Below are 22,132 nucleotides of genomic sequence, written 5' to 3'. Positions count from 1 at the left end.
ATCAAATTAAAAATTAAAAATTAAAATTTCATCCAACATTAGGTTATTCTGCAGGTTGCAGAAGCACAGTGAGTAAAACGGGATTTTGCAACCACATTAAAAAACAAAACAGCCAGTGCCTGCAGCATAGTCCAATCATCTGAGTGTATGGGGTGGGAATTCACAATAAAACACATCAATAAGGTAGTGGAAAAACAAACCTTACTACCGGACAAAAACCTGCTGGACTATATAGACAAAATAGAAAGTCCATGGATAAAATCTGTTTTGAAGGTGTGGAAAGGGGTAGTGAAAGAATATAAATTGGAAAAACATATAAGAATTCTGAGTTGTTGTGCATACGACTCCGACTTCCCACCAAATAAATTAGATCCGAGATTTAAATTGTGGATTAAAAAAGGTATAACATCATTAAGTGACGTCATACAGGAAAATGAAATCATGAGTTTTCAATCACTAAAAGAAAAGTTCTCTTTGGAAAAGGAAGAATTCTATAGGTATCTTCAACTGAGGAACTGTCACAGCCAAAATATCAAAAGGAAGAGTAACAGAGAAGACAGCAAACCCTTCATCCAGCTGTTTACAAAAGCATACAAATCAGAAATAACAACATCATATCACAATTGCATAAAAGTCTCCATAATTTTAAGAACAACTCAACAAGATATATAAGGGATAAATGGGATAAAGAAGGAGGCCTAACAATAACGGATGAAGAGTGGCAAAATATCTGCCAACTTCAATGGAAGAGCACAAAATCTCACTTATGGAAAGAATTCTGATGGAAAAATATGACTCGTTTTTTTATTACCCCTAGCACACTATACAAATGGGAACTCACAATGTTGGAGAAAGTGTGGCATATTATTTCCACATATTTCCACATATTCTGGGAATGCCCAAAAATTAACCCTTATTGGAAAGAAATACATAAAGCCATAGAAACGATTCTTAGTAGTTATTTACCTTTTGATTTTAATACCATGTATTTGGGATGCATTTCTCCAGAGGTCAAAAACATAAATAGATACTTACTTAGTATATTACTAGCTGCAGGGAAAAAAGCAATAACAAAGAGATGATTGACACAAGAACCGACAACAAATAACTGGATAGACATAACCATGGGCATTTATAGGATGGAAAGAATAACCTTTACTGTAAACCTGAAGATGGACTCCTTTGTGCAACACTGGGAGGGATGGGTGAGATATGTGAGGCCTTTGAGACCTGATATTGGTGAGATGACTGCATGAATATGGACTTAATATCATTTAACTGAAGGAAATGTTTTTATGTTTTATTGATCTATTCATTAATTCTTTACCTTGAAATCCTGTATGCCAAGGCAATAATGAGCTGCTATAAATGTTGTTTCTTTTCACATCTACTCTCTGGATGTATATAGCTTGTGCATATCTGCCTAACTCTTGCGATGTTATTAACAGTTAGCTTCTTTCAATAAAAACAGAATTGAAAAAAAAAAGAGAAATAGATGTCGGACACAACCCGTTTTACAAGAGGAACTACAGCAGCGGATTCAAAGTCACTGGTGAGTCGATCCTTGATCCAAACAGAACCTTCAACACAGAAAATGGCCTCAAAGGTAAAGTCCAGGGAACCACATACTGTCATTATCTCAGTAGAAACCCTGCATCCACTGATCAGCTCCATCTTTGGACAAATTACTTCAGAGCAACTGGAGATGCTGATGGTACGGAAGCTGACATCCATCCCAAATATCTGCTGGCAGAAATTATCCATGTCTGCGCCAGGTCCATCCTGAGCGACATGGAAGCTCTGGGAACCGAGGTCACAGAGGGGGAAGTGTCGGACGCAATAGCCGGCGCTCTTCCACAGAGCTTTAATGAGGCGCTGGAGCTGCAGGATGGTGTCAGCAGTGAGAGCGCTGAAAAGCTGAACAAAATCACGGTGGAGGAGGAAATGGTGAGTATTTAATCCTCATCCTCCAGCGATGATTCTCTCAGAGCTTTGCTTCCGACATGGCTGAAAACCATGATGGATGCAGCCATAAAAATGATTCGCTCCACGACATCAAGGAGCAGCCTGCCCTCCATGAAAAGCTCAGAAAGTACAAGGAGTGCGAGGAGTCTGAGATTGGATCTCAGCTCTTTGAAATCCATGGACAGTGTGGACACCACCATACAGAAAGTGGTCCAGAGCATCATCTGGAGGGCAGTGGACAACATGACGGAGCCGTTGATTGCTGCTATGATACCGTGCAGTTACGAGGAGGTGAAGAAACATTTTAGTGAGGAGACGAAGAAGCTCACCTCACAGGTCTCCTCAATTATCGAGGCTCAGCTATCGGCTCTGAGAGAGTCTCCATCAGTGGGACAAGGCGCTAAAAAAACTGTCCCTGAAAGGGCTAGCAGGGAAGTTGAAAGTCTTCTTTGCTAGACAGCTTTCCAAGGTGTCCATGTTTCGCATTTGGGGAAAAATTGGTAAAAAGCACGGCAAAGACCTGAGGGCAGAGAGCAAAGAGACGGTGCAGGCCATAGTGGAAGCTGTGGACTCTCTGGTGGACATCAGAGAAACCACAAATGGCGAGGAGGTTTGCTACCTGAATATCCCTAAAGGTAAGACGCTGCACTTCACGCAGGCCCTCACAGATCTGCTGTATGAGAGAAACACGGACATCATCCCCACGGAGCTGAGCACCAGAGACCCTCTGTACGTGGAGATCCGCTACAGAGTCTACATGTTCCTGTCTCTGATCAGATGCTGTTGGATGAACACCCTGTCGGAGCAGCACTGCAGACAGGTGCTGCAGGCTCTGATGGACTCAGAGGCCCTGCAGTGTCTCGAGTGCACCGATGTGGAGGTTCCTCTGCCACCGGAGACGGTCATAGAGGCACCACCGAATCCCAAAAAGCCGTACGTGGCTATGGTGGTGTACCGGAGCGTCGCTATGGTGTTTCAGAAAGCAAAGCTGCACTACTCGTTTCAAGCCCTCCAGAAGGACTGTAAATGGCTGGTGGATGATGTTTCATCGCAGCTGCATGATGAAGACATCAACGTGGGGTCCGACAGATTCTAGGAGCTGCACAAAAGCATCTTCAAGGATCTGCTGTACCAGATTCATCATGCAGCCTGAGCTCATCTTAATTTAGAAGTTGAGCCTGCAGACTAAATTTCTGAATCACTGGGAGAAATAAGAAAATAAATCACTTCAGCTATCAAATCAACCATGTCAGTTACACTTGTAAGATGACTGTCTTGAGTGTTGTGTGTGTGATCAGAGTGTGTCTGAATATGAATACCAACCTTCTTGAAGAAACTTGAAGAAATCAAAGTGTTCTTCATTTTGTGGCACTTTAATGTATTTTTGGACTCCAGGATATTCCACCTTTGCCAGCATTTTATCTACTCCTTAAAAGAAATATATTACAAGTTAGCTTTATGACCAATTTATATGGCTTACTCATATTAACTGACAGATTAATAGTCAGTGTTAGACATTATCATACTATTTGCATATATCTTACCATAGCACATTCCAGGAATATCATCTACTGTGTTTCCAAAGAACCTCAGAACCTTAGATACAAAAGTTTAAATTACTTTCACGGCAGATAGCACACTAGGAGACACATGACTAAAGAGCTGCAGCATGTAATTCACATAGAAAAACAACAACACACACTGAAGAAAACATGCAATAAATCAACAACAAATAATACACACAACAACTTAGGGGACTTAAGAGAACATTTACATATTATCGCTCATTTATGTGAGCAATAAGTTAGGCACCTGAATCTTCACATTAAACAATTGTAGCAATGTAGAAATGAAACCCCAACCATTATCTTTTCTTAGCCCTTCTGATGTGGCACACTTACAGAAATTATACTGCTTTTGTTTTACCCACCAAAAAGACATCGGTGCTGTATTGTTGCCATTAGCTAAAGAGAAGCAACCTACTAAACAGTACGGCAAACATGCTGTCAGTGCAAGGCGGCTTAGCATACGCAAAATGCTAACTGTCTTACAGTCTTCTGTCAACTGTTCCTGTGGTTTAACATGAAATAATGCACATTTACAAACTGGGAGGACCCTAACAACCACATTATTAGTGTTGTTCACCATATGGCTGGGCATGGGCAAACTTAATGCTCATGGACTCAAATAGCTAACACAGAAACGCTGTTTCAAGTAGCCCAAAGTTGAACTTAGCCAGTTTAACTTAATTAACAATTAATTTGAAAGGCTTTCCTGCAACATTCATCACGGCTGAGGTCTACGCTATCAAAATGCGGTTTGGGTTTAAGCGAGCTAAAATGAATAAGGAATCTACTTGCGATATCTGGTTAGGGTGGCATTGGTATCGCACCAAAACATTAGCTTACGGTGTTACAGTGGCTAATCACTAATAAAAAAAAACTCAAAACCATTCAAAAAGTATAAATAGCTGTATCAGAACATGGTGTTTACAGAAATTATATGGACTGAGATTTGTGCCACTAGAAAGTAAATTTGAATTATTTTGAATTTGAAAAGCATGTTCTGAAATTGAATTTAATGTTTTGAAACTGAATTTATTTGATTTAAATTTGTATTTAACCTACTTGAAAATTCAACTTTCCATCTTCCTTAAATTCAAAAACATGAAATTTAATTTCAGTTCGCAAAATTCAGATTCAGTTTGCAGTTTCAATTCAGAGTGGCACGTCCAGTACATAGTCTACGCCCGTGAGGAAGACTAATTGACATGATTCAGGTTTAATCCGGTTTGCTTTAAACTTAAAAGTACATATATGCCTCTTTCGTTTAAGCATACTCTTCAGAGTCATATTAGGACCATATAAATTAATTTATTATCACATTTTGTAGTATATCGAAAGCGTCATCTCATCTCCATCCGAAACACTTCGGGGAAGACTAATAACAGGGTATCAGTTGGTCACGACTGTTAACTAGTTAGCTAGTTAGAACTAACGCTAACTGAAGATCGTGACATTTCCCGGACTTTATAACTATCACACAACGGTTTGTGTTTGCTTGTATGTTTATATAATAATTGAAATTCAGTTTCTACTGGCACAGTTCTCATAACTTTCCTTCTTACGGACAATGAGCAGTCAAATCCAAGACTCAAGGCAGCAGTAGAATGAGACGTTGTTCTCTGTCAGGGAATGTTCAATAATGGAGGCGGGGCGAGATAAATAACACTGTAAGTGTCACATCCAGGTTCAGAGTTCAGAGTGAAAAATTCAGAGTAAAAGGTGCTGATGTGACACTCACAGAGTTGTTTGAGTGACACTTTGTTTTTACACTCGTTTTTGACTCCAACTCTTTTTCAACTGAGAGTACATTTGCAGGGATTTGATTCCATCCAGGGTTAAAATAACTCTACACTTGCTGAAATTTCACTAACACCCAAAATTTGACTCTTCTCAATTTGCTGTGTAAATAAATAAAACCCAGGGTCTATCACACATGTATAAAATGTCATAATCCAGTAATAAAAAGAAAAGCTGTCTCAGTAAAATGTTTGTCTACACTGTAGTAGTACACATTTCTTCCTGTAAGAGAAACTCATTTTTTGTCAGTGTAGTCTCCAGGACAGGCACTTGATATTTAAATGAATCCTAGTTCCCAGGGTCTGTGGTCCGTGTACGGATCTGGTAATTGGATTTTTCGTTCTGAAACGGGTATTGAAAAACAAAAAACGAGTGGTTATTTGATTTTCGGTTTAAAATACAAAAATTAAAATTTAAATACAAGGCGTTTTTCCTTTTCATGATCAAAAAGGGATATACCTTTTTTTTTAAAAATGCTTTGATTTTCGTTTTATATTTAGAATAACAAGAAAGTAAAATCAGTAAGAGACAAACGAAAAAAGGTCCGTTTTTTTCATTTTTTGAGACCGGAAGTGGTCATCAGCAAGTGTGGAGCCAAACGACAACAAGATTCTCAGAGGGCGGAGCCAGAGAGCGGCGATTGGTCAGACCATAGATAATATAGAAGACAGGGCGCTAGCGTATCTAGTCTATGTATATCTATGGTCAGCACGTCTGGTAGCATCTCTGGCTGCTGTTGACCTTGTTTTTAGTGATGGCTGATTGAGGCTTTGTTGAAGCTTCGACACTTCATTCAAAACATGGTTCATTACTCGAGGCCTCAATGACACACAGTGCTCGAGTAGGACATCTAGTGGTCAATAATATGAAGTGCAATCAAGACGTGGTCGTTGGTTCATGGATTGTTTTGGATTTGATTCGCCATGCACACATTCCTGTTTGACTACACTAGATGATTGTATGGGTTGTAGTGGACACAAAAATAATATTACTAGCAATAATAATGACAATAACTATTGAAGAGCACGTTTCTTATTTCCCATGTTTGTCTGTATCCCTATATACTCTTTGCTTATATTCTGTGTTATGAAACATTTAAACGGTGCTGCTACATTCATGAGATGCTCTACAAATACAGACTGATGTCATTTTCACATGGGGCTGGTGCAAATAAAGATTTTATGGATTATTATGGATTTTGGCAAAGTATGTCTTGGGGTTTATTGGTAAAGAGGTCAGTAAAGAGGGTGTGCTTATGTAACTGGTTATGAGGTTTTATTGAGAAATAATTTATCAACAGTTTTGGGACCACTGTTCCCTCTAAGCTGCGCGCGATACTTTTTTTTTTTTGCGCATTTATCATCTATTTTTTTGCCATTTTCGAGTTTTTTTTAACTTGAGTCTCGACTCGATCGTTTTTCTCAGGAGGTTGGACTTTAGCCTTTGTGCTGGAGGGTTGAACCCTCAGTTCCAAGACTTTCAAAGCCTCCAGACCTCCCGAGTCCTCAGGACCTGAGCTTTCACACAGTCTGAGGGCTGAAATTTTCTAAGTCCCACAGTAGTTCTCTGTTAGATTGAACTTCCAGACAGTCCAAGGACTGATATCTTCTAAGTTCCTGAGTAGTTCTCTGTTAGTTTGAACCTTCACACAGTCTGAGGACTGAAATCTCAAAAGTTCTTGAGTAGTTCTCTGTTAGTTTGAACCTTCAGACAGTCTGTTAATGTTTCGATTAAATCTTTAAGGTTTTTCTTTTTAAATGTTTTACTACCTTTTAATGTTTAATTTTCTTTTTAAATCCTTCATTGTATTTTCAGTGTAATTCCTATTTGAACTTTTATTGTCTTTAAGATATAATTTTCTAATTAACCATTTAATTTTTTAATTAAATGTTTTGTCTTTTTTGGCCTTACATTGGATAGGTGTAGTGAGAGACAGACAGGAAACAGGGGAGAAGAGTCGGGAGAAGACTTGCAGCAAAACGCCACTAGCGGGACTCGAACCCAGGACACTGCATCAGGGACCAGCCCCTGTACATTGGTCACCCGCTTAACCCGTTGAGCTATATGGGTACCCATGCTTTGTCTTTTTAAGGGTTTAATAATCTGATTAAATGTTTAGCATTTTTAAAAATGTTTAACATTCTTCTTGTTTCATTGTATTCTTTAAATGTTTAATGATGGAAAATACTTTATCTGTAATTTCTGATATTTGTATTTTAAAAATTCTGTTTAATTTCATAACGACATGTATTGTATCGTGTTGAATTATCTCATTCCATATTTTGTCTGTTTAATAGAGTTAAACATTAAATTACATTACATACTATTAAACAGACAAAATATGGAATGAGATAATTCAACACGATACAATACATGTCGTTATGAAATTAAACAGAATTTTTAAAATACAAATATCAGAAATTACAGATAAAGTATTTTCCATCATTAAACATTTAAAGAATACAATGAAACAAGAAGAATGTTAAACATTTTTAAAAATGCTAAACATTTAATCAGATTATTAAACCCTTAAAAAGACAAAACATTTAATTAAAAAATTAAATGTTTAATTAGAAAATTACATCATAAAGACAATAAAACTTCAAATAGGAATTAAACAGAAAATACAATGAAGCATTTAAAAAGAAAACTAAACATTAAAAGGTGGTATATGTACATATAATTTAATTGTATTTAATGTTCAACTCTATTAAACAGACAAAATATTGAATTAGATAATTCAACAACATACAATACATGTCATTATGAAATTAAACAAAATTTTAAAAATACAAATATTAAAAATTACAGATAAAATATTTTCCATAATTAAACATTTAAAAAATAAAATTAAAGAATATTACGCATTTTAAAAAATGCAAAACATTTAATTAGATTATTAAACCTTTAAAAAGACAAAACATTTAATTAAAATATTAAATGTTTAATTAGAAAATTACATCTTAAATTTCTTAAATCTTTTAAACAATAAAATTTTTTAAAAGTTTTATTGTATTATTTTTTGTTTGTTTGATTTAATTGCTTTTTGTTATGTAGTTTATTTCTTTAATCTGCTTTTTCTGTCAACATTTTAACCCCAACCTTAAAAATGAAATAAACCCTTAAATCACAATGAAAATACTTCTGTTTTCACAATCATGAGTTAGTCAATTATTCAGTTTATCAGTTGAACTTTATTTGTTTAGCACCTTTTACACAGATGACAAAACTAAACAAGCAAAGAGAAAAAAACTATGATTAAAACTCAAAAACATTTAAAAAAAAAAAAAAAAAAAAAAAAAAAACATTTAACATGGTAATAAAATATGTTGTGTCCAGGGGATGGAGGGAGTTTATTGAAGTCTTCTTGGGCTCCCATGGGAAATCATTTAAAATATGAACTTGATATTCAGTCTAAGGAAACTGCAGAGCGACAGAAGAACCAACAATATCTCCTGTTTTCTCCTTTAATGAGTCGACTCTTCTTGTGCTTTTAGACCAAAGAACTACAGACTCTTCACAACCTGCTCAAACTCTTGGTACAGGACCTCACCACATGGGTCAAGAAGGTTTCCGTCTCATTTCTACTCTGAAGATCACCTTTTCCTGCTCAAACTGCTGACAAATGTTTCTGCTGCTCTAAAGTCTGCTCTCCAGAACTTCCTAAAATCTCTCAAAGTCTCTTCTGCTGCAGGTTGCTTTGTAGAACTGTTGCAGAAAACCTCACTAAACCACATGGAGGGGCCTCAAGATAGTCGTCCAAATTAAATCGTACAAAAAACAAACTAGCACAACCCAAATGCTAAAGTCTCCTGCAGCCTACCAGAGAACCTCTGAGAACAGAGAATCAGGACAGGAACTCTTACCTTCTGGACAACCAACGCTGGTTCTCAAACAAGAATTCAGAATGTGTCTGACCAAAAACCTCTGAAGACTCACTACAGCCAAGATAAAGACACAACTGCACCAAATCTACTAATCACTGCACACATTAGCACCATGTGCTAAATGTGGCTAAAGAACCACATTTACCAAGACAACTATCCAGTACAAAGCCCTAAAACACAGCAAGAAACACATTAAAGACAATTTTACTGCTGGAAGCTGCAAGCCAACGCCTAAAGAACAAGCTAAAGCAATGGAGCCAAACCCGGTTCAGTGGTGAAGAAAAGCAGAGGAAATGTTTGTCTGCAGCTAAATAAAGCAGGAAGACACTGAGCTGCTCAGGTGTTCCTGATAACACCTAGCTGCCACCTGGACAGCCAATAGGAACACAGCCACCTGGACAGCCAATAGGAACACAGCTTCCTGGAAGTCCAGAGGGCTGGGTTAGTGAAGGAAATTTAATTTAAAGTTGAAGCAGAAAGTTACCAAAGAAAGTTGAAAGCCACCTTCTGATACCTGAAATCTCTGAGTTTTCACACAAAGAACACCTGAACATGTCAAACTGGTTCCATAGTAGAACCATCATTGTAAAAACGTCATAGTATGGTGTGTTGCTCAAAAAACATTACAACTCGGCTGTCAGGGGACAAACATGTAAGAAACATGAGAACAGAGAGAACCCAACCAGTAGGTCACAGTTTATCATCCCCCAGTCATCTCCTGAAGTCCATATGGTGAGAGACATCAGTATCTGGTTGTTAATTTACCAGAGGATGCTTATAATCATGCTGATGTGGTCTGTACTCTACAGTATTTTAGTGACTCAATAAATGCCTAAGTTGTTTTTTTTTTTAAATGCTTTTCAGTTTTTAATAAACATTTAAGAGCCTATATGTAATCAATAAGTGGCCTTTGCCTATCTTAAGAAAAATTCACTCAGAACTCTGATATGTTAACAGTATTAAATAAATCAATAAATACATGCATACACACAAAAATAAGTTAATACATTAACTGTGTTAAGATAAGATTTAGAAGTTTAAAAAAGTTGTTTATGTTTTTGCAGAATCCAGTATTGCTCACTGGTTGGTCATTACATTTTGTTAGTTTGATTTCACTGTTTAAAATGATGCCACCTCTTTTCAGACAGAACCTGTGATAATAAAACAATACAAAATTTTTAGTTCCGTGTTAATAAAGCACTTAAAGCTTTCAGTATGGCTAAATGCTTTTTTCTGAATTAAATATATCACTCCTTAGGTGGTAGTGGCCCCAAGTTCAGTAAAGTTGGAAAGATATTCACAGATTCGGGCTTCCAGCATCAATAACTCATTAGATATAGGTTGTCAAAACATAAACGGTGCCTCTTTCCCATTGTTGCAAGGCAGACAATGTGCTACAAGCCCAGTTTTATCAAAAGTAGCTGTCTTTCAAGCTACAGGAATAACATTGGTGTCTATGGAGTGAACAGGGTCCGTCTGCAATTTGCAAAACCACTGCAACAGTAAAGAGAGACAAATATTCAATAACTTCATTCTTATACATTGTAGTGTCACTAAAATCACTGCAGCCTTCAACTGGCTCCTGTTGACAAAGTGTTTTAACAGAAATGTAAATGCTGTAATTTGATTCTTTTAATGAACCATGTAACTTGAATGGATGCGATGCTGGTGTGACCACAGTGACACGTCTGATGTTGCTCACAGTTGTCCAAGGGACGGTCAGGGAGTTTGTGTGTTTGCTCAGACTCAGGAAAAATTACAGGGAACATTGTCTGGGACTCAAGCAGTTCCTTCTTTTACTCACTATCTCCCCAGCCTTAGAAAAAAAAAAACCTGTTCACACGGCACAGATGAGGCTGAGGTACACAGGAAATGTTTGGCTCCATTGTACAAGTTTGGGTAAACGGTTTTGTGGGTTGCCCAGTAAGCCAGTGGGTCTGCCGTTCTTTCTACATTTGCATTCGCTGTGGCGCTTTGCATTTGCCAGGCTCTACTTGCGTCTTCGTCTAATAGGCTCCACAGTTGAACTGAAAAATATTGAAGATCATCATCATCATCACCAGAAATGTCAGTCATTCCCTATTCAGAAGAGAAAAAAATACCTGTGGAAGGTGCTGCTGGTGGTGGAGGACGAGGCTGCGGTGGTGCTTGTGACGTAGATGACTGCTGCTTGGTAGTCTTTATGTTAATTGTTGTGCATTCTGTTATTAAACGTTCTTTCACACTGGCTGCCACTCTGATTGGTGAATCCAAAAGTTTTGAACTGCAGAGCCACAAGTGTAGCAACAGTCAGTGAACTGTTCTTTTCTTTGGTTGTAGTCTGTCAGCTAAGCACCTGACAAGGTTCTGTGCCAGGTGTTGTGGCATGGGGGTGGTGAGTTGGGAATATATATATATATATATATATATATATATATATATATATATATATATATATATATATATATATATATATATATATATATATATATATATATATATATATATATATATATATATATATATATATATATATATATAATCTATCTATCTATCTATCTATCTATCTATCTATCTATTCTCTACGAAATACGAAATCTGACATACTACTAACTCTCAAAGCAAAAACAACAGCAAAAAAACCAATCTATTCTGCGAAAAACAATTCAAATGAACAACACTAGGGATCTCCTATCCCGGAACACTCGATCCCGCTGAGTGATTCACATAACAAACCGAACCAATCAGGTGATTCGAAGCAGTTGAGTGCTTCAAACGTCACTGAAGTGATTCAAACGTCACGAGTCACGTGACCAAACCACGCCTCGGCACAGTAGCTCGATACGTTTGCTTCATGAGCTACAGCGCATGTGTCGAAGCCTCCTGTATCAGAGGACCATCACTACTTGTTTTTGGAGTAAAACACGGTAAGAAGATAAATACTTCTAACCAGTAGCGTTGTTTTGTTGTACGTTAAGTCAGCGACTTGTGAAGAGTTGTGTTTTGTCGTGTTTGAGCAGTTGGTCCGGACGCGTTAGCTAGCTAAGCGGCTAAGTTAGCTAGCGGGCTAATTAACACAGGTGGCTAACTTACCGCTGAACACCTGTGTTAGTTGCTGCCACAGCTGTCATTATTAGAATGACATTCTGAACCTGTATTTCTCTGCTGTGTATTTTAGCTTTTAAAAAAGTTATTTTACTTTAAGGTTAACTGAAACCCGTTGAGCTGCACTGAAGTTTAACATTCAGCTGGTTTGAATAAAACCACGCTTAACTAAACATTGCGCAACATTACCTCTCTGAATCTCCATAATTTCATTAAATTCCTTCTCTCTTCCACTGCTCAAGTTCAATCCAGTATATAAAATGACATTAATAGTGAATAAACTAACAACCAGCCATTGTATTTATTTATTACTGCATGTATTTGTAGTAAAACATGAGTTGAAACATCCTACTTTTGGATCTAGAACTGCACAACGTTCATTTTCAGTCACCTGATGAGTTAAACTCCCCTTTTTATGTGAGGTTGTTCAGGAAAATTTCTCAGTAGCTCAGAGGACAGGCTGCTTTTTACACAACCTTGTAAGAGAATGTCTGCCAATGCTTTCAGCAGAATTTAGAAACACAACACTTCCTAAACAGATATTTTGAGGCTGTGAGGTTGAATGTTTGAGAGTATATCGGTGTGTTTGTTTGTGGTCTTTCTGTTTCTAGGTGGAAGCTGAATTAGTGAGGATGACTCCTGCTCCTGTCATCTCTAAGCTCCTCACACATCTTTACCTGCACATGAGGAAAATCATTCCTGTAGAATGCAGGTATGTTTGTCATTATTATAAAAAGATGTTGCCTGGTGACCTGTCAGAAACCCATTATACAGAGTCAGCCAAAATAATGTTTACACACATCAGGAAAAGAAAAACTTGCATAAATATTTCAATACCAAATTTATTCAGACATCAGGAGATTAATAAAAGTTATCTTTGGCCTCTACAATTACAAGAGGTGCTCAAAGTGGTGGCCACTGGCTTCCAGACATTTCTGTTGTGTTGTAGACGTCACTTGTTGATGCTCCATTCATGAGGGTAGCGCCATCTGATGGGAAAACATCGTACAACAGGACACAGAGTTATCGTGATTTGATCAAACTTAGAAAGAGGAATCTATATATGTAGAAGTACTTATACAAATGAAATATTTATAAAAGTTTTTCTTTTCCTGATGTGTGTACATTATATTGGCTGACTCTGAACTTAATGAGAACAAAACTGTCATTTAATTGTTGCTCTGAAAGCTTCTTTAGTGAAAACCAGCTGGTGTTCTGCTTTGAAACAAACTGCTGTTGAGGTCTGTGTTTTTAGGTTTAACCCCACAGTTTCTGAATGAACTGATAGTTGTTTTTTTTTTCCTGATCAATGTGGACGTTATAATTGATGGTAACATTTACTGATCATATAATCAGCATGACAATATAACAGTATAACATTCTGACCACCTGACTAATACTGTGTTGGTCCCTTTATGCTGCTAAAACTCCTCTGATCCAGTGGTTCATCAGAACCTCTGGGGATGTCCTGTGGATTCTGTGGATCCTGTGGGTTTCAGGGTGGGTCCTACCTAGACCAGGCTGATCCTGGACCATCCCACAGATGCTCAGTCAGATCTGGATGTGGGGAGTGTGGAACCCAGGTGAACAGCTTAGCTCTGTCGTGTTCCTTGGACCACTCCTGAACAGTTTTAATTTGTCCTGCTGAGGGTGGCAGCTGGCATCAAGGACTGCTGTTGCCATGGAGATTAGGGGGTTGTTTGTCCTGCAGTGTTTAGGTGGTGGTACATGTCAAACATCCACATGAACGTCAAGGTTTCCCAGCAGAACGTTGCATTAGAACGAGATGATGGATGTTGTTCTCTTCAGCTGTCAGTGGTCAGAATGTTGTGGCTGATCAGTGGATCTGTCTGACTTTACTCTGACATCCAGAGTTATACAAAAGTGTAGTATGTGTGCAGTGCAGAAGAGATTTACTTTATGCATTTTTTTTATAAGGGAGAGCATTTTTTTATCCACCTGAATGAAGACCCAATCTTTCCCTTCAAAGGATAGTTAATTGTTACTACGGCTTCCATAGTGGTCCCATCAGAGAAAATCATATCCATGTACAGATTTTTATTAATTCCAGGGCTGGTTCAGTAAAGATTATAATAATAACTACATCAGATAATTCTTGGTCGTAGTTGGAATTTTGCAGACTGAGTAATGGTTGAGAAGGTTTGCAGTTCTTGTTTTAGCAAAATATGCTATAATAGAAGATCTTTATTTTCATTGTACATGAAATTATCTGCAAACCAGCAAAGTGTATCAGTCTGAGGTATCTAAAAATAAATAAATAAATAAAAATGCTTCTAAAACCAATAATAAATAGAATATTTTGAGGGAATATTCTAAATTCAATTTCAATTTAATTCAATTTTATTTATATCGCGCCAATTACAGTCAAATTGTCTCGAGATGCTTTACAGAACCCATATGCCTGACCCCCAGAGCAAGCCAAAAGGCGACAGTGGCAAGGAAAATACCCTTTTAACAGGGAAAAAAACCTCGAGCAGAACCCGAGACAGAACCCGACAGAAGAGGTAGAGAGGTGGAGGTAGAGGGTTACAGGTAGAGGGTTACAGGTAGAGGGATTGAGGTAGAGGGATAGAGAGGTAGGGGGGGGACACAAGGACCATAAAACACACAGTATAATACATGCATGATAAGACAGATGATACATGCAAAGTATAACTAACATGGAAACTAATTATAGTTTACTGCTATGGTGTACGGCTCTGGCATTAAATGTACTACATATATAGCTGGTGGTAAATTCAAAAATATGTAGATGAGCAAATCAAGTATAGTAAGGGCAATGCAGAGTAGATCGGTGGAAATGGGCAGCTGGCGGTGGGAGAACAACCACACATCTGAAGCATCCAGCTCTGGGACCAGGGACACTCGGAGAAAGGACACAGAAAGAAACAGAGTGAGTGTAATGCAATAATGGTATATATAGTAAATACATAGGTAGTTAGAGAAGGGCTCAGTGCATCAAGAGAGGTCCCCCAACAGCCTAGGCCTATAGCAGCATAACTAGGGGCAGAAGTAAGGAGGGCAGAAGTACGTCCAAGAGGAAGACTCCAGCTGACCCCCTCAGGGTCCCCCAGTCAGCCCTAACTATAAGCTTTGTCAAAAAGGAAGGTTTTAAGCCTGGTCTTAAAAATAGAGAGGGTGTCCGCCTGCCGAACCCAAACTGGGAGCTGGTTCCACAGGAGAGGCGCCTGATAACTGAAGGTTCTGCCTCCCATTCTACTTTTAGAGATTCTAGGAACAACAAGTAAGCCTGCAGTCTGAGAGTGAAGAGTTCTGCTAGGATAATATGGTACTATCAGGTCTTTAAGATATGATGGAGATTGGTTGTTAAGAGCTTTATATGTCAGAAGAAGGATTTTGAATTCTATTCTAGATTTAACAGGAAGCCAATGAAGAGAAACCAATATAGGAGAAATATGATCTCTCTTGGTAACTCCCGTCAGTACTCTGGCTGCAGCATTTTGGATCAGCTGTAGATGTTTCAGAGAGCTATTGGGGCAACCTGATAATAAGGAATTACAGTAGTCAAGCCTAGAAGTAACAAATGCATGGACTAGTTTTTCTGCATCACTCTGAGACAGGATGTTCCTGATTTTCACAATATTTCTCAGGTGGAAAAAGGAAGTCCTACAGATTTGTTTTATGTGTTAGTTAAAGGACATGTCCTGGTCAAAGATAACACCGAGGTTCCTCACAGTAGTACTGGAGGCCAATGTAATGTCATCCAGAGTAACTATATGCTTTGAAAGCAATTTTCTAAGATGTTTGGGGCCAAATACAATGACTTCAGTCTTGTCTGAATTTAGTAGTGAGAAATTATAGGTCATCCAGGTCTTTATGTCCTTAAGACAATCTTGCAGTCTGGCTAGCCGATTAGTTTCATCTGGCTTCATAGGTAAATACAATTGAGTGTCGTCAGCATAACAATGGAAATTAATACTGTGCTTCCTAATAATATTGCCTAAAGGAAGCATGTATAATGTGAACAGTATTGGTCCTAAGACAGAGCCCTGAGGAACTCCATGATTAACCATAGTATGCTCAGAAGAGTCATTGTTGACGTGCACAAACTGGAACCTGTCTGATAAGTAGGATTTAAACCAGTCCAGTGCTGTCCCTTTAATGCCAATACAATGTTCTAGTCGCTGTAATAAAAGTTTCTGGTCGACTATATCGAATGCTGCACTAAGGTCCAACAAAATAAGTATAGAGACCAGTCCATTATCTGACGCTATGAGAAGGTCATTAGTAACTTTCACCAGAGCTGTTTCTGTGCTATGATGCACTCTGAAGCCTGACTGAAACTCTTCAAACAAGCTATTCCTTTGCAAATGTTCACATAATTGATTTGCAACTGTTCTTTCCAGAATTTTAGAGAGAAGTGGGAGGTTAGAAATTGGTCTATAGTTGGCTAAAACATCTGGATCTAGAGTGGGCTTTTTAAGTAAAGGTTTGATTACAGCAACCTTAAAAGTCTGTGGTACATAGCCTGTTACAAGAGATAGATTAATCAGATCTAACATTGAGGAATTAATTAAAGGTAAAGCCTCCTTGAACAGTCTAGTTGGGATAGGATCTAAAAGACATGTTGATGGTTTGGATGTAGAAACTATTGAAATCAGTTCAGAGAGATGTATGGGAGTGAAAAATTCTAAATATCCATCTGGTCTTACAGCCAATTCTAAAGCATCTGTACTCGATGATACATCTGTGACATTTGTAGGAAGGGCCAGATAATTTTTTTCTCTAATGGTAATAATTTTATTTGTAAAGAAGCTCATGAAGTCATTACTGCTCAAAGCTAAAGGAATACAATGTTCAACAGAGCTCTGACTCTTTGTCAGCCTGGCTACAGTGCTGAAGAGAAACCTGGGGTTGTTCTTGTTTTCCTCTATTAAAGATGAATAATATGTTGTCCTGGCATTACGAAGAGCTTTTTTATAAATTATTAGACTGTTTTTCCAAGCTACATAAACTTCTTCTAAATTAGTGGAGTACCACTTCCTTTCCAGCTTTCGGGATGCCTGCTTTAAAGTCCGCAGCTGGGAATTATACCAAGGAGCAGGTCCTCTCTGAGATAGAACTTTCTTTTTTACAGGTGCAACACTATCAAGTGTTGTACGCAGTGAGGCTGCAGCATTATTAACAATATAATCCACTTCTGTGGGGGTAAAATTATAATATTTCCCTTCCATTGTATCAGTAAGTGGTGCTGAACTAAATAGAGAGGGTATTATTTCCTTAAATTTAGTCACCGAATTGTGAGACAGACATCTACTGTAATGATATTTATTCTTAACTCCTATACAATCTATTGTTGTAAATTGAAATGTTATCATAAAATGGTCAGAAAGAAGAGCATTCTGGGGAAATACTGTTAACTGTTTGATTTCTATGCCATAAGTCAGAACAAGGTCAAGGGTATGATTAAAACTGAGTTGGTTTATTTACATGTTGAGAAAACCCAATTGAGTCTAATATTGAATTAAAAGCAGTCGTAAGGCTGTCACTGTCCACGTCAACATGAATGTTGAAGTCACCCACAATAATGACTTTATCTGAGCTGAGCACTAAATCAGATAAAAAGTCTGAGAATTGAGATAAAAACTCAGAGTAAGGAGCAGGAGGACGATATACAACAACAAATAAAACTGGTTTCTGAGCTTTTAAATCTGGATTAGAGAGACTGAGAGTAAGATTTTCAAATTAACTAACTAGGTTTAGGTCTCTGGTTAATTTTTAAGCTAGAGAGGTAAATTGCTGCCACTCCTCCTCCTCAGCCTGTGATTCGAGGAACATGACAGTTAGTATGACTAGTAGGAGTTGATTCATTTAGACTAACATATTCTTCCTGCTGCAACCAGGTTTCAGTCAAACAGAACAAATCAATCTGGTTATCAGTTATCAAATCATTTACTAACAGAGATTTAGATGAGAGAGATCTAATATTTAACAGACCACATTTAATTGTCCTGTTTCTTCGCTCAGTTGAAATAGTGGTATTAATTTTCATTAGATTTTTATGGTTACTATGTCTTTTGTTTATTTTTGAATTGTTTAATTTATTGAATTTTGGTGGTCGGGGGACAGACACGGTCTCAATAAAGCTAAGTGATTTACTGGAGGGTGACAGCTGAGAGGAAACTGCAGAGAGGTGTGGAAGACTACAACTCTGCATCCTGGTCTGAACTCTGGGTTGTCATGCTTTAGGAGTTCTAATAAAATCAGCCATATTTCTAGAAATGAGAGCTGCACCAGCCAAAGTGGGATGGATGCCGTCTCTCCTAATCAGACCAGGTTTTCCCCAGAAAGAGCTCCAATTGTCTATAAAGCCAACGTTGTTTGCAGTACACAACGTAGACACCCAGCGGTGAAACGACATGCGGCTAAACATATCGTCGTAAAAAAGGAAAGAAAAGCTCCATTCTCACTCCTCTCAGGATAAACTGTCATTAAAATTGACTTTAAATTTAGCTTCAACACGAGATAAAAACATTTACTTTCATTACTGATATTGTCAAGTTTTAATAAAGTTCATGCTACTTTTATAAAATGATGAAAGTGAATAAATTGTATTTCTGTGTTTGATTTCTGTCTTTTCTCCTGTCATCCAGATGTTCAGAGGGAGATGATGCCACATCTGGTCCAGCTGATGGAAGGTCTTGAAGTTCTCTGACTGGCCTCGACTGAAGATGGTCGTCTCACTGGATTTAAGGTTCAGATGCTCAGTAACAAACTCCACCAATGTGCCAACAGGGAAGCTTTAGGTTTATTAAATGTTGCTATGAAGGTTTCGCTGTTTTTCTTTGTGAATGCAATGTGCTCCAACTGAAACTTGAATTAGAACTTAGAAGTAAATCCTTCCATCTGAAAGGATTTAGTTGCATTAATAACCTCATAACATTCTAATTTTTATTCCAGTCTTGGTTGAAAATAGAATCTCTGTATTGATTCAGGTAAAAACTGAACTTCACAGCATGTTGGAGCAAAACAACCAGATGAAAACTGTGATGGTGTTGGATTGTCAGACCGTAATGTTGCAGCTCAAAGCAGCTTTTCTAGCTCAGTTCATTCTGACATTCAGCTATGAATCAACACAGCAGATGGTGATCCATGCTGTGGAAGTCTCACATCTCCTGATTTAATGGAGCTGCTTTGCACTGTTTACACTGTTTATTCACCAACACTTTATTTAATAAAAGTCCCATCTAGTTTTTATGAGGAAAGTGATGTTTTAATTTCTCTGTGAATAACTGCAGTCTAATGTAACAGCTGGAATTGTAACATCTGTCCTGATATTGATCATGAAGTATTGATCAGAATACTTATGGTCAGCAGTCATCCCTGAAGTTTTACATTAAAATCTTTACTTGTGTTGTGAACTTTGGTAAGAAGCAGAAACGTTAGCGTTGCCATGGATACATGAGTGTTAAATTCTGTCCATGTTTCCATTTTGGGAAATTCAGTCCAGTTCCAGAATGTGGAGGAATTTAGTCTCAATCACAGACAACAAATATTATCTGAAAGTCGGGTTATTGTTGTTTATCAGCACAATACAAAAAGATTAATGTTAGAAATATTCCAGTTAAGACTCGAGAATATCATGATTTATGTAAATTTACCTCAATAAAATGTAAATACACTGAACTGATTTGGATATATTTAAGTGAGACTCTACAATATTATTTGACACAAATCTATCTAAATCAAAATTTTAATAATTTTCACGCCAAACATTTACTGGACTGATTTAAATATTAAAATCACTCCTTTCTAATCCTCTGCTGTACATTCAAACCTGAGGCCTTAAATAGAAACACACAAGTATCTGTTTGAAGGAACTTCTGCAGAGTCCTGGTTCCAGAACATGATGATAGAATTATAGACAAACTTTAACAAAAGTTGCCTGAGAGTTTACAGGTTTTTATGTTGGATTTCTTCAGTAGTTTAATGAGCATTATCAGCAATAATCAAGTGTTCATTTGATGAACTTCATTTCCTAAAACATCCAGAATTGGAGCTCATATCTTTGGCAGCTGTAAAGTTTCTGCTCCTTCAAAGTTCACAACACAATGAATTAATTCCTAAAACACTCTCAATGCTGGAGAGCGTTTGTGATGCTGAAGCAGTGATCAGTTTTTCTGTTTCTTCTCTGGAGATGCACAATGAGGGACGTCTGCAGAGACTGAGAAAGAGTCTCACCACATCCTGACATGAGGGAAAAGACTTTATTGAAGACTACAATGAGAAAAACTATCAGACAGCAGACGGCTGCATTCAAAGTGAGCTCTGAACATTTGATCTGGAACAGGAATTCAGTAACGGCAGCATGAGCTTCATTTCAGTCTGTAGCTGCTTAATTCATGGATGAATCATCTGGCACTAGAGAGGAAGACCATCAAACATCCACGTCACCTGATGGAGGTCCAAAAGTCTCACCAAACAAACAACCTACAGAGTGAAGACCTCAAATCTGATTGGACGGCCTCCTATTCAGCCACATGTGTGAATAAATGCCTCTAAGCTGATTTGTTTTCTAAAATAAATCTAGTTTGAGTCCTAATCTATGCCTGTGTTTGCTTCTTTACACTGCTGTTAACAGTTTAGGCTGTTAGATTGTTCCAGATAAGACAAGTACAAGATTCTTCAGAGCCGTTCTACCACGAGCCTGACAGGAAGAAATCCAACAGCTACTGAATATTCCTGTGGTCCCCTCAAGGCTACAGGAGGAGCCCTACGAGGACGAGCTGGTCCACCTGATGGAGGCCAGTCACTGCGGTTCAAAGCCAACACCGACTACGTGGACTTCTACTGGACCACACAGAGGCCTTCAAACCGGACCAACAAGTTCAGCGACTCCCCGACTCGTGGGTCTGAGGACGCCGCTGAGCCTCGGTCCAGCCGGCCTCCTGTCTGTGGGTGTTTGAGTGCTGAGAGGTTTGTGGATGCATGTGAATGTTTCTGTGTTGAAACAGCAGCTTTTGACTCACTAACGCCAGGAAAAACCAAGAGCTCCTTTATTTCTTCTACTAAAACTGATGAAAATAAGTTTGCCAGGGTTCTGACTGACAACAGATTATTAAATAATGAAAACGACAGTTTAAATATTCCTTTAAACAATCCTTTTAGGTCTACATTTCCTTTACACTGACTTCTTGGTATATGTACAAGTATTTTGGGTGGAATATACCATTAAGCCCGATGTTCAAGGGTTTCTGGGAATATACCATTAAACCAACCTTTTAGGTACATGTTCCAGGATGTTGGGTAGAATATACCATCAGATCAACCTTTTAGGTCTACATTGGAAGATTTTAGAGTAGAATATTACTCCAAACCATCCTTTAGGTCTACATTTAAGGTGGAATACTCGTTTACACCAAGATTTTTTGGTCTACATTGAAAGATTTTAGGTGATAGGTTTAGATTTTCCTTTGAATGAACTTTTTAAGTTTATGTTCAAGGATGTTGGGTGGAATATACCATCAGACCAACCTCCAAGGTCTACAGTAGTGAATTTTAGTTGGAATATACCATTAAACTCACCTTTTAGGTCTACATTGGAGGATTTTAGGTGGAATTTTCTTTCAAACCATCTTTCAGTCTACATTTAAGGATGTTTAGGATGGTATATTCTTCCAAACCAACTTCTCAGGTCTACATTTCAGGTGGAATATTCCTCCATACTAACTTTTTTGGTCTACACTGAAGGATTTTTTCTAAACCACCCTTTCAGGTCTATATTTGGGGTTTTAGGTGGAATATTCCTTTTAACCAGCCCCTCAGGTCTCTTTGAGGATTTTGGATGGAATA

The 22,132-nt window shown here is 37.9% G+C and overlaps 1 long non-coding RNA gene across 1 annotated transcript; it reads left to right on the top strand.

Annotated features, from left to right (window-relative positions):
• Positions 1-12,019: 12,019 nt before the first annotated feature.
• LOC129349236 (uncharacterized) lies at positions 12,020-20,872 on the top strand. Its single transcript, XR_008602161.1, has 3 exons — positions 12,020-12,120; positions 12,910-13,010; positions 18,934-20,872. It is a non-coding gene; the product is annotated as an uncharacterized LOC129349236 (long non-coding RNA).
• The last annotated feature ends 1,260 nt before the right edge of the window (positions 20,873-22,132 follow it).

This window comes from Amphiprion ocellaris, chromosome 7 (assembly GCF_022539595.1).
Source record: "Amphiprion ocellaris isolate individual 3 ecotype Okinawa chromosome 7, ASM2253959v1, whole genome shotgun sequence".
Taxonomy (NCBI): domain Eukaryota; kingdom Metazoa; phylum Chordata; class Actinopteri; family Pomacentridae; genus Amphiprion; species Amphiprion ocellaris.
This window is presented reverse-complemented; position numbering and strand designations above follow the sequence as displayed.